We start from the raw sequence: 13,544 nt of genomic DNA, 5'->3' as shown, positions 1-13,544 counted from the left end.
CAGCCTTTGAGTCCAATTTCTTCTATGTATGATTTGTTAACATCTAAACTGTATAAGTTGTAAAGCTGGCATTTTCTGGGTTATTACCAGCAACTTGTCGATCCTTTTTTACATGGTTGTTCACCAAGCTTATGTCCTTTTACATGGTTGTTCATCAAGCTTCCATTGAGGCGCTGTCGTGGAGCCGCCAGCCATCGGCTCAGGAAGAGGCGTGGGTGAATGCGCAGAGGTTGCCCGTTGGAAGCGCTGCCAGGTCATTGTGGAAGGAAGACGCAGCGGGGGGCAGCGCTCCATTCTCACAGCTTGCTCGGGTAAGCTAAGCTATTTTGGGTCTGATTGTTTTTTCATGAATTATTTCCTAGTACAATATAAAAGAATTGTTGCTGCTGTGCCTGAGACTCATCCCATTACTGAATGGAAAAAAGATCGATTTTCTGCTGCCATAAGAAACCTGGGCTCAGAAGAAAGAGTTAAGCAAGACCCTAAATTACAAAATATTTCGAGCCTATTCTATCTATAACAAAAACACAAATGCTAACTTACCAAATCATTCTACATCATCTATGGATTCAACAAATCTCTGTACAGAAAGCAAGCTCACAGATATTACATATCACAACCACATGCACAAATTCACAGGCCTCATGTACAATTAGAAAAAGAGTTTTTATAAGGAGTTAACAAAAGAGTTGGTACACTGTTGCAAATCGCTGAAAATTCAGAGTAATAAAATATGATTAAACATCTAGCGACCCTCAAGTGCTGTCAGGCTCTGATCATTCATGGATACCTCCCTGTGGTATCCAGACTTTCTGGGCTCATAACGCCTTTGTGCAAAATATAAAGGTTGCTTCGGCTTTGGAAGTGGCGTAGTTCTGTTCTCCAGCATGAACACAACCTCTGCCATGAAGGGCCTGGAGCTTGGATCATCTTCGCCCTGTTCGCTTGGCTTATAAGCCGTACTTTTTCAGCCAACGAACAATATTTTTCTCTCACAACAAATCAGCCAATAGTACTTTCAGCCATGGCTTATCAGCCAAGCGGACAGGGCACTTGTACACACGAGAGTCCTATTTGGACGCATCACGAAACTTCATCAAGGGAACAATTATTCTCCGTAACAAATGAATCGACCAGATGTTCTATTTTCCCATCTTTCCACAAGTTCCATGCCTGAATAGACACAGATACAATTTTATAGTGACCTCATATGTATTTTCTCTGGGTATTTAGTTCTGAATTCTTAGCATATCACGATACTTACATATGCTATAAGGTTAGGGAAATCCATGAGAAGATGTGGCGAGCTGATCTTTAATCCACTTACAATCTCCAGCAGTAGAACACCAAAGCTGTAGGTGTCAGATTTGACTGAAAAGGAACCTTCCATTGCATATTCAGGAGCCATGTAACCGCTATGTAAATTATTCGAGGAAGTCTTTGCGCCAGTAGCGCGTATGGAGTCTGTCTGTTTGCTACTAGCCTTGGCGGCAGCAAAGGACTGCCACGTCTATCACTTGGACGTTAAATCGGCCTTCCTCAACGGCGAGCTGGCGGAGACGGTCTTCGTCAGGCAACCTCCAAGTTTCGCCGTCAAGGGAGCGGAGCACATGGTGCTCCAACTGCGCAAGGCGCTCTACGGGCTGCGACAGGCCCCACGAGCATGGAACGCCAAGCTTGACGCCACGCTGAGCGAGCTTGGGTTCTAGCGGTGCGCAACCGAGCACGCACTCTACACACGGCGACGGGGGAAGGAGGAGCTCGTCGGCGGCGTGTATGTGGACGACTTGATCGTCACCGGCGCGCGTGCTGAGGACATCAACAGCTTCAAGCGCGAGATGACGGCTCGTTTTCGAATGAGCGATCTCGGCGCACTCTCCTACTACCTCGGCATCGAGGTGAGATAGGGGAAGGAGGAACTCATGCTCGGTCAGAGCGCGTATGCCTCGAAGCTGTTGGAGCGGAGCGGTATGGCTGAGTGCAAGTCATGCGTGACTCCGATGGAGGAGCGGCTGAAGCCGACGAAGGCCAGCACCGCGGCGAAGGTGGATGCAACACTCTACCGGAGCATCGTCGGCGGTCTGCGCTACCTAGTCCATATGAGGCCGGACATGCGTTCGCCGTGGGCTACGTCAGTCGCTTCATGGAGGATCTCAGATAGGATCACTGGGCTGCGGTGAAGCGGCTACTGCGCTACGTCAAGGGGACGGTGGATCAGTGGATCATCTTCCCCAAGACCGGCGGGAGTAGGCTGCAGCTCACTGTGTTCAGCGATGGGACATCGACGGACGGCGGAGCACCTCTGGAGTGCTCGTCTTCCTCGGGTTGGCTCCAATTTCATGGCTGTCGCTGAAACAGAAGGTGGTGGCGCTATCTACGTGCGAGGCAGAGTACGTAGCGGCGGCCACAGCGGCGTGCCAAGTTGTGGCTACGCTGGCTGCTGGGCGAGCTGACCGGTGCGGAAGCTCACTCACCTGCACTGATGGTGGACAACCAACCCGCCATCGCCCTCGCGAAGAATCCGGTTCTCCACGACCGAAGCAAGCACATCGACGTGAAGTTCCACTTTCTCAGGGACTGTGTCGATGAAGGGCAGATCGTCATCGAGTTCGTCGAAACTGGTCGGCAACTCGCGGACATCCTCACCAAGCCGCTCGGACGTCTTCGACTCACGGAGTTGAAGGAGATGATCGGCATGGAGGGGGTACAAGAGATAGCAGTAGGATTAGGGGAAGAATTGTTAGATAATCTACTGCTTCCTTATGTGAACACACAGCAAGGGAAGGTGGCGCCGAAAAGGCTCCCTGCAGTGGTACTGTAGCCGCTGCAGGGGCAGACGCCGAACGGCTCACCTGCCTCACTGTAGCCACAACAGGGACAGGCGAAGAAGTCAGTCCTGCTGTGTTATCTAGTCACTGTAGCAGCATATCAGCTGTACTAGGACTAGATGAGTAGAGTTGTATACATAGTTTGCCACTGTAACTCAACAAAGAGAGCTCAGATTTGCCATCTCCTATACAGAGCTCTGGCCAACGCTGGTGCTTGTACTGTGTGTATGCTCTGTTCTCCATTCCTTCTTCTACCTCTGACCATAGTGTGCGGTCGAACAACGTCTGTCGTGCTCGGCCGTGGTTGGCAAGACTGGTGAGTGGTCGACTCATCTGATCCGGTGATCCAGTGGGCTAACATGGGTCATCAGGGCCCTTCGAAGAAATGATGTGAGTTGGCACTTGTGCCTTGTGGTTGAGCAATAACCTCATAGTTGGGAGCAAGGTGTCACTTGGGTGATCGAAGCTTTGCCATATTGTCTTGCCGGTTGACGTTCTAAGGACAAAATTACCTGAGCTGAGTAGTGCTGCAAAAGCTCCAGCGCCTCCGTTTGTGGTGCTGTTTGTCATCGTTGTCCAACGGGTGCGCCCTTGGGAGTCTGACAGCACAAGTTCTGGTTTGCCGGTGACGGCGAGCTTCGCTGACGAAGGGGCGATGACTGGGCTGTCACGGTTGGCAACCCACACCACCGTGCTCTCTGGGACCTTGTTGTACCAGATGCCGATGTATAAGCTCTCGTTAGAGTTGCCTGCGGAAAAGAAGCCGAGAGCAAAGGCTCCGTCCTTAGAGATGAGCACGTCACTGGGCGAGAGTGGTTTAGCTTGTGTCAGCTGGTCACTGGGTTGTTGGCACAGCGAACTCGAGAACAGGAGGATGAGAATGGGGATAATAATGCAAGCTCTCGCCATGTCTGTTTGCTTGTGAGCAGAGAAAAGAGGTTAGCTTATACTCCTTGATGACATAGGCCAGTTGGGTTGTCGTTTGTGACTGTAAACATTGGAAGTTTGGAACGTGGCTCCCCTGAGTTATATGACATCGATGGGTGGGAGAAATGTTGGACAAAAAAGTCTCCAATACAATTATTCAAGCAAAGATATCAACTCAGTATGGACTTCTCTTTTTAAACTAACTCAGTATGGACTTAACCAAGTAAAGCACGGGAGACCAGACGAACTGTGAGACTGCAGATTAATGAAGCGTCACGTTTTTTATCACTGGGGAGTGTGGACACGTAGGAATGCATGTGGGTACAGCATCTCTTGGGTTCAGCTAATTAATTATGGTGGAATGCCGTTTTAGTTCACTTTTTTTCATAAATTCATTATAAGTTTTGGATCAATCCAATCATAAAAATCGGCTAGAAGTCCAGATAACTGCTATGCTTTGGATATGGCATGAAAGCCTACTGTTCTTGAGACGATTTTTAAAAGGCTGGAATAGACAGCGGATTGGATATCAAAGGAAACTTAATGATAATCTAACAGAAATATTAAATAATTTTGACAGGGAGCTAGAGTACAGGAATCTGTCTAATACAGAATGGAAAAGATTTGAAGTGGAGAAACACCTAGAAGATATCTATCAAATGGGGGAAATCTATTGGAAGCAGAGGACAGGATGCAAATGAATCTTACAAGGTGATTCCAACGCCCAGGTTTTCCATCAATATGCTAACGGTAGACAAAGGAAAAGCTATATTTTATCCCTGGAGGCTGATGGCCAGGAAATAAAAGGACAAAGGAGATTATGGATCACATTGTGTCTTTTTACAAGGATTTGTTTGGCCTAAGCCTACAGTGTAATATGAAGCTGGCAGACTCCTTTTGGTCGACTCAGTTAACCGAGCAGGATAAGGAGATGTTGGAACTTCCTTTCTCCATGGAGGAGATTAGATCTGCCATTATGGAGATTAAAGGTGAATCAGTGCCAGGCCCCAGTGGCCAATGGTTTTGGGGTTAATTTCTTTAAGAAAGCCTGGGATCTAACTAAAGAAGATTTGCATGATATGTTCCTAGACTGCCATGCTGAGAATTTGGATATTAAGAGACTGAACTATTGAGTACTGACTTTAGTTCCTAAGGTCAAGGAAGCCAGTAATATCAGACAATTTAGCCTGTTTAGTAATACACTGTTCAACATAGACGTGCTTAGTTATTTAGTAGTGGTATGGATTCACAGAATACTCTATTTTTCTGAGATACCTGATCGCTCATTATTTAGTCACTAATTCTTCTGTGTTTTTTAATTGCCAGGTTGGTCTTTTTTTCTATTCATAATTTGATGTGGGAGCCTCCGGCAATGGGTCTGCCCTTTTTTTATATTTTGATGTATACTGATTTTTTTTTTGAGGGAAACGGGGGGAGGAGTACTCCCCACCTTTGATTGATTAGGAGCTGCAAAAAAACTTTGCAGTTCTCTTACATGAGTAACAGGTTACAGTTGGGGGTTGATTACAACAAGAGCTGATTGGTTTACATTATGAGGAAACTAAGCCACACCAGTGATCGACTACAAACCACTCACTTCTAGGTAGGCGATGTTTCCAGAGGTGGGCAGTATCTCTGAAACCTGCCACAAGTCGGGCGAAGGAAGGCAGCATGCTGTTGAAATCAACTTCATTTCTGTGCTTCCACAGGGTCCAACAGGCCAGATGTACTGAGGTACTTGAGTGGGGTAAGTTAGCATTGGGACGCATGGTCCAGATCGTTGTTGCTTGGAGATGATCTACATCGACACCAATCAGACACCACAGCTGCTTGGCAATTGGACAGGAGAGGTCCAAATGCGTTGCAGTTTCGGGGCTGGAATCACATATGGGGCATGTGTCATCCTCGATGATAGAGGAATGCTTTTCTTCTTCAGATTGGACCTGCACTTGATGCGGTCCTGCACCAACAGCCAGCAGAAGTGCTGCACTTTTGGCGGTGTGCGATTGCACCAGACGAATGCAGACAAGGCGGCATCGTCACCATTGTTCTTGATTGCCTTGTATACCTTTGAAGTGCGCATCTTGCCATCTTTGTGAGTTCTGGGTTGTCTGTCAGGAGTGGGCAAAGGCGCTTGTCCAGTGAGTCTGTCAGCACCACTTCCATCAGGATTGCTTGTATTTGCTCCAGCTCTTCTCTCGCTTGTGGCGACAGCCGCGGCGCTAGCTGCCTATGGATTCCTCTTTCCACTGTCTCGCGCTCCGAGGCCCCTGGAACTGTTACATGACTTGCAATGCACGGGAAGGCAGCAGCCAGAGAGCCGGACCCTTGCCAATGATCATCCCAGAAACTTGTTGATCGGCCATCTCCCAGGACTACTGTGGTGATGCACTGATAGAATGAAAGAAGAGCTCTCAGTGCATCCCAGTGTGCACCTACTGCATCACGGCCAGTAAGGTTTGCAAGGTTGAGACCATTTCGTGCCCAATGAGCTCAGGCAGAGTCACCCGGGTGGTGGAGGCGATGTAGGAGCTTCAACAGTAGGCACTGGTTCTGAAGGTTCAGTTCGCGGATGCCGAGCCCTCCTTTCTCCTTAGTTTGACAAACTTTAGTCCAGGCCACAAGACATTGCGATCCAGTCGATTTGGCTGCACCTGTCCACATGAACGCACGTCGGCAGGCATCTAGGACCCCTTGTGGCATTTGGTTGGCAGCCATCAGGTATGCAGCAGCACCATCAAGCACCGAGTTCACTAGCACACTGCTCGACCCCTTGCATTCAAAAATTGGTATACTGAATTTTGGATGCACAGATATTATTTACTCTTCTTCAACAGTGCCAACAGTCGTCTTCATATATATACAATTCAAGTACTTGTCTTTGCTCTAATTTATATGATTTTGATATAAATATGGCATATGAGTGCAAAATATTTTTATTATTATTGTTTAGTATGTCGTCTCTCTCCACTCTACCTTTTTTTTTTGGCCAGGTCCACCACTGGAGTAGGGATAAGGATACAAGGCGTTTAGGTCAAATCACACCATCAGAAGACGAGACGCTAGACGAGTCAGGTGTGAGGTGAGACTACACTGGAGTATAGATGTGGCTACACGATGCTCACTGCACGCTGATGATGCACCGTAATAGTTGGATCTCGAATGTGCACATAATAATTCGATCTTGGACCACAGGATGTGATTGCCACGGGTGCCCGTACTATTTGTTTGTTCCTTTATTAGTTTTCAAATATCTATTATTATATTTTGACTATCAAATAAGATAGTGCGACTGTAATTAATCTCTATGGTACAGTACACAAGTCTTTGATGTGAATATCTTTGGTCGTTGCCAACCATGTTTTGACCAGTTGCACAACATTTTTTTATAGTAGTTAGTTAAAAGAATCCGTTTGAGTACGAAGGAAAGAGAGAAGGACATTTATAGGATGGCTAGGGCTCGCGATAGGAAGACAAATGACTTCAACCAAGTCAAGTGCATAAAGGATGAACGGGAGTAGCTCTTGGTGAAGAAGGATGAGATCAGACATAGATGATAAGAGTATTTTGATAAATTGTTCAATGGTGAGAACGAGAACACCACCGTTCAGCTGGACGACTCGTTTGATGACACTAACAGGCTCTTTGTGCGGAGGATTCAAGAATCGGAGGTCAGAGAAGCTTTGAAAAGGATGAAAGGGGACAAAGCGATAGACCCTGATGGTATCCTAATCAAGGTGCGGAGATGTCTCGGGAATATAGCTATAGTATGGCTAACCAAGATGTTCAACATCTTTCGATCGAACAAGATGTCTGAGGAGTGGAGAAGAAGCATATTGGTACCAATCTATAAGAACAAGGGAGATATCTAAAGTTGTACTAATTATCGGAGAATTAAGTTGATGAGCCACACTATGAAATTATGGGAGAGAGTCATCGAGCAGCGCCTGCGAGAAACGGCCCAGATATCAACAAACCAATTTGGTTTCATGCCCGAAAGGTCAACCACAGAAGCAATCTTCTTAATAAGACAGGTTATGGAGCGGTTTAGAGGGCAGAAGGACCTCCACTTGGTTTTCATTGACTTAAAAAGGCTTATGACAAGATGCCAAGAAATGTTATGTGGTGGTCTTTGGACAAACATAAAGTTCCATCAAAGTACGTGACCCTCATTAAGGACATGTACAACAATGTTGTGACTAGTGTTCGAACAAACGATGGTAACACATATTACTTCTCGATTAAAATTAGACTTCTTCAAGGGTCAGCCTTAAGCCTGTGTCTCTTTGCCTTGGTAATGGATGAGGTTACCGGGAACATACAAGGGGATATCCCTTTGTGTATGTTGTTCGTTGATGATGTAGTGTTAGTGGACGAAAGTCAGACGGGAGTAAATAGGAAACTATAGTTATGGCGGCAGACCATTGAGTCTAAAGGTTTTAGATTGAGCAGAAGTAAAACCGAATACATGAGATGCGACTTTGGTGGAGTTGTACAGGAGGAGAGAGATGTGAGTTTGGAAGGTCAAGTAGTGCCTAAGAAGGATACCTTTCGGTATCTGGGATCGATGCTACAGAGGGATGGAGATATTGATGCGGACGTTAGCCATAGCATCAAAGCAGGGTGAATCAAGTGGCGACAAGCTTCTGGCATTCTCTGTGACAAGAGGGTACCACAAAAACTAAAAGACAAGTTCTATAGAATGGTAATTAGACCGACTATGTTGTATGGAGCAGAATGTTGGTCTACAAAGATTCGACATGTTCAATAATTGAGTGTTGCAGAAATGCGTATTGAAAACATCTAGGCCCCTAGTTGGATTTTAGTGATTAATGACAATACGTGATTACTATGACTAACGTGTGTTTTGCAGAGATAATTAAGTTAGGTCATAGTAATGGAGATCGATTGGGCTATCATGGTGGCCATGCCCCTACGATGGAAATCGTTTCAGTTTTCAAAGGATGGACGACAAGGTTAAGGATGGACTAGTTCTAAGTGTCGTTTGGTGTTGAAGAGACACTTAGAGTAGTTTAGGACTTTATTTTTCCTTTGGCCGTACTATTAAGGGGGGTATGGATGGGTAGCTTGACCTAGGTGAGTCTAGTGGGTTAGGTGTGGTGCACACTTGCTAAACCTAGCACTAGGTAGCTCCTAAAAAGCCTTTAGATCCATTGGAGCAAACTTCATTCACGTACGTTCGAAAATTGGAAGTGAATGGAGGGTCAAATACTGACCGGACGCTGGCACAGAGTCCGGTCAGTTCATTTGATCAAGGTGAAGTCGTCTGGAAGTGACCGGACGCTGAGAGGTGAAGTGATCGGACGCTGAGGGCCAGCGTCCGGTCGACTCCAGTAAGGTTCCAGAGAGGGAAAATCACGACCGGACGCGTCCGGTCACTATTTGATCACTGGAATTCAGGGTGAACTGACCGGCGCGTCCGGTCAACTTGACCGGAGCGTCCGATCGGTTCGTTTTCAGCCCATGTTATAAATACTTCCTCCATTCGTGTGTGGGGGTACTTTTACTCATTTCAACAGCTGAGAAACACCTTTGAGAGTGCCAAGAAGAGCAAGGTCATAGTGAGGTGATTGAGATTTGAGAATCCCAAAGAGAGCCCTCATTAGTGAGATCAAGAGTAGCAAAGTGTGCATCCACTCTTCTCATTAGGCTTGTTGTGGTCAAGTGAGAGTTCGTGCTTGTTACTCTTGGTGATCGCCATCACCTAGACGGCTTGGTGGTGATTAGGAGCTTGGTGATCATCCGGCGGAGCTTGTGGATGACCCAACTCAAGTTGTGAGTGGTTGTGGGTGATTCACCACGACGGAGTGTCAAAGAATCAACCCGTAGAGAGCCCTTGATCCTTGCGCGGATCAAGGGGGAGCTACACCCTTGCGCGGGTGCTCCAACAAGGACTAGTGGGGAGTGGCGACTCTCTGATACCTCGGCAAAACATCGCCGCGTTCCTCCTTCTCTCTTTACTTTAAGCAATTCAATACTTGTCTTTACATTCATAGAATTGCTATGCTAGAGTAGGATTGGAACTTAGGTTGCAAGACTTTTTGTGCGGTAGAACATTAGAAACACTTTCTAGGTACAAAGGGTTAATTGGGCTAACTGTTGAATTTAATTATTGCAAAGAAATTTAGAATTAGCCCAATTCACCCCCCCTCTTGGGCATCTTGATCCTTTCACGTATGTTGCGATGGATTTGCGGTCACACAAAAATGGACCGAGTTCGGAACGATGATATATGTGATCGCCTAGAGGTAGCATCAATTGAAGAAAAGCTTGTCCAACATCGGTTGAGGTGGTTTGGCAATGTCCAAAGGAGACCTCCAGAGGCACCAGTGCATTGTGAAGTCCTAAGCCAAGCTAATAATATGAGGAGGGGTAGAGGAAAACCGAAATTGACATGGGGGGAGACAATAAAAAGAAATTTGAAAGCTTGGGATATACCTAGAGATCTATGTTTGAATAGGAGTACTTGGAAAGCAGCTATTGAAGTGCCTGAATCATGACTTGGGGTTCTTGGTGGGTTTCAACTCTAGCCTACTCCAACTTGCTTGAGACTAAAATGCTATGTTGTTGTTGTAGTAGTAGTTAAAAGAATCCGACCCTTGAATAACCATTGACAGCCTCATAGCGGACCTGTTCTTTCTCTAGTCTTAGCATATGGTGCATGGTTTTTTTTGCTTAAGTGTTTCTACCCCTGTTTTGCTGATCATTTGTAGTTTTGCCCTCGTTTTTTTTACTTTGTGATTTTACCCTGCTATTTTTAAGCGAAGGAGGAGTTTGCCCCTGGTCTGTTAAGTGCCTCTAACGGTGTTAACTTTTGGACAAAAGGACGACTTCGTCCTTTGCCCATACATTTTTACCCCTATTTTATTATGTTATTTGTGTTTTTACCCCTAGTTTCAGACAGCCAGTTGACATTTTTTATACAGAATTTTTAGAAAATTTTGACAGTATTTCAGCTGACGATCTACATAAACACAATTTAATATCATACAACTAGTATATATAAACCAGATTCATGCAACATGTCACCATAGTACCACAATAGAAGCCAACATACAGGTCCAAATGACATGTCAAATACTAACATATAGGTCTAAATGACATGTCAAATAAAAGTAGGAGCTACTAGTGAGTTCTCTGGGCAACTAGTAGTGAGGTACATATCAAGCATCGAAACCTAACAAAGTAGCAAGCATCCCAGAAGTTGCTGCTCTTCCACTCCTTCCTGTTCCCTTTCCTAAAGCACTTGCACTTTATATGAAAAAGAGAAGAATTATGTCACTAAAGTTACTAAAATATGTAGTAAAGAGAAGCAATGTTGGCTTGTCTTACTTTGTCTCATTGTTGGCCTTTGCTGACCCTCCTCCTCTTCCTCTTCCTCTTCCTCTTCCCCTCCCCCTTCCCCTTCCCCTTCTAGCTGCAGTACTACTTGCACTTGCACTAGCACTAGCACTAGCACTAGCACTTGCACTTAATGTTTGTTAGAAAAAAATGTTAGTACAAGTAAATATGAATAATTGGGATAAATAAATGCAAATTGGGCAGCAATGCATGTATGACTCATATTGGGTCATTGCTTCCTTGTCCTAATCTATCTTGTGGTGTTGACTGTCTCCTCTTTTGACTAGTTGTAGGACCTCTTTGGCAAGTCTTGGTTGTATGTCCTAGTTCATTGCATTCAGAACACATCTTCCTTTTCTTGTTAGTGGCAACTTCATCATGTGGCTTGATCCTAGATTTTCTTGGCCTCCCAGATTTCCTTCTCATTTTCAGTTTCTTGATTTTGTAGACTAAATCAATATGAGGCCATTGATCTTTGGATGTCATTGGATTGAATTTACTTGAATATGCCTTTCTGAACCTATCAACAGAGAAATATTCATGGACAAATTCATCCATCTGTACCTCCCTACTTATCTTTGCAATGAAAGCCAAAGCATGGCTGCATGGTTTTCCAGTCACTTGCCAAGCCCGACAGCTACAAGTCTTTTCATCCAAGTTCACTGCATGCCTAAATCTATTCATAGTTACTTCAGCTTTTGTAGGCCCACATATTAGAACCTCATGGTCTTTGATACTCTTTGTTTTAGGATTCAAATTACTGATAATAGCTGGGATTATAATGCCTGACATATTAGTACCAATCTTAGACTTCGAAACAAACTTCTCAATGATCATTTGTCTAATATGGTCAAGCATTTCTACAATCTAAAAGTCCTTAGTTTTTGACACCCAACTATTAAAAGATTCAGATAGGTTGTTATTGATGTAATCTACCTTGCAGTCTTCACCGAATTTGCTTCTACTCCACACATATGGATGGTTTTCGTCCAACCATTCAATGGCTTTAGGATCATTCTCCTCTATTTTGCCCAGGAAGTAGTTAAACTTCAAAATTATGAAGCTCTTGGCAGCACACCACATATTCTTGTCATAAAGATCGCCACTATAACTTTTCTTCATGTTCTTCCACAAGTGCCTCATACATTCTCTGTGCTCTACTCCAGGATACACATCTTCCACGGCATTTTCTATTCCCTTTCTAGCATCTGTGCTAAGGACCAAACCTGTATCAACATTGCACTATGTCAGAAAATATAATAAACTTAAAATCACTAAAAATAGAGTTAGAACTAGGGAATGCGGATACCTGGACGTGTACCAATAGCCTTCTTCACATTATTGACAAACCAAGTCCAACTTTCCTTAGACTCGGTTTGTCCCTCAATGCAGCCGGTCCCATTTTAGGGTCTTCCATCAACAAATACACCACTCTGTCAGCCACCCATTTATTAGAGGCCATTGTCTGACCACACTTGTTGAATGAACCATAGGTATGCTTTGCTGCACTTGTCTTAACTTGCATAAAAAAATGTACAAAACAAGTCGTCAGAATAGGTGAACATGCAACAATATGAACCAAATATTAGGTGCTTCCAACAAAGTGAGTTAATACCTTGCATCCAGCATATTTCTTGCTTGTAGATGCAAAAAAAAGTCCACTTACAACCTTAATCAGCTCTCTTGCATATGGCCCTAAATCTTGTCATGTCTTTTTTCACAATATTGAAAGCATGATGTGTGACTGCTAACTTGCATCGATCCACATATAGGAACACCACATTTACATCAATACATGGATCATCGGCATCATATGAAAACATGGGAAGATCATACTCATCTTCCTCATCAATGATTTCACCATCAGGATCAAACTCAGTGTTAGAGTCACCAGACTAATCATCATTAGAGTCAGATGATGCAGCCAAATCAGTGTCGTAGCTGCTATCACTTAATACCTCTGCATCACCCTCAGAAGCATTTTTTTGTGGTAGTTGTCTTTTTTTTTGGATATTGTCTTTTTTTGGATGGGGTTGTGGCTGTAGCATTTGTGGCTCTCTCATTTGAGCCTTCCTCAATTAGGAGCACACCAGCCCTCACAATAGGGTGAAACCTTCTCTTTGTTTGAGAAAATTGCAGTGGCCCCTCAAAATTATTTATCTAAGCATTGATGCATACTAATCCGTTCTCTACATTGATTAGAAACCACTCTAACAGATTTTCATCAGATTTTATTTCCTTAGAATCATTCTCCAAATTACGCCACAAGGTAATGTATTGCTTAGAACCCCACAAGCAGTGCTCAGCAATGAAATCAACTAGCTACAGCAGCCCAAAGCTATTTGTGTGAACAACCTTGGTTGGCAAAGTGAAAGTGCATCTAGCCCTTTAGTGGGTTTTGGATGATTGAATGACAATGTGATTAAA

Source organism: Miscanthus floridulus, chromosome 17 (genome assembly GCF_019320115.1).
Source record: "Miscanthus floridulus cultivar M001 chromosome 17, ASM1932011v1, whole genome shotgun sequence".
NCBI classification, from domain to species: Eukaryota; Viridiplantae; Streptophyta; class Magnoliopsida; order Poales; family Poaceae; genus Miscanthus; species Miscanthus floridulus.
Note: the sequence above shows the minus strand (reverse complement) of the source record.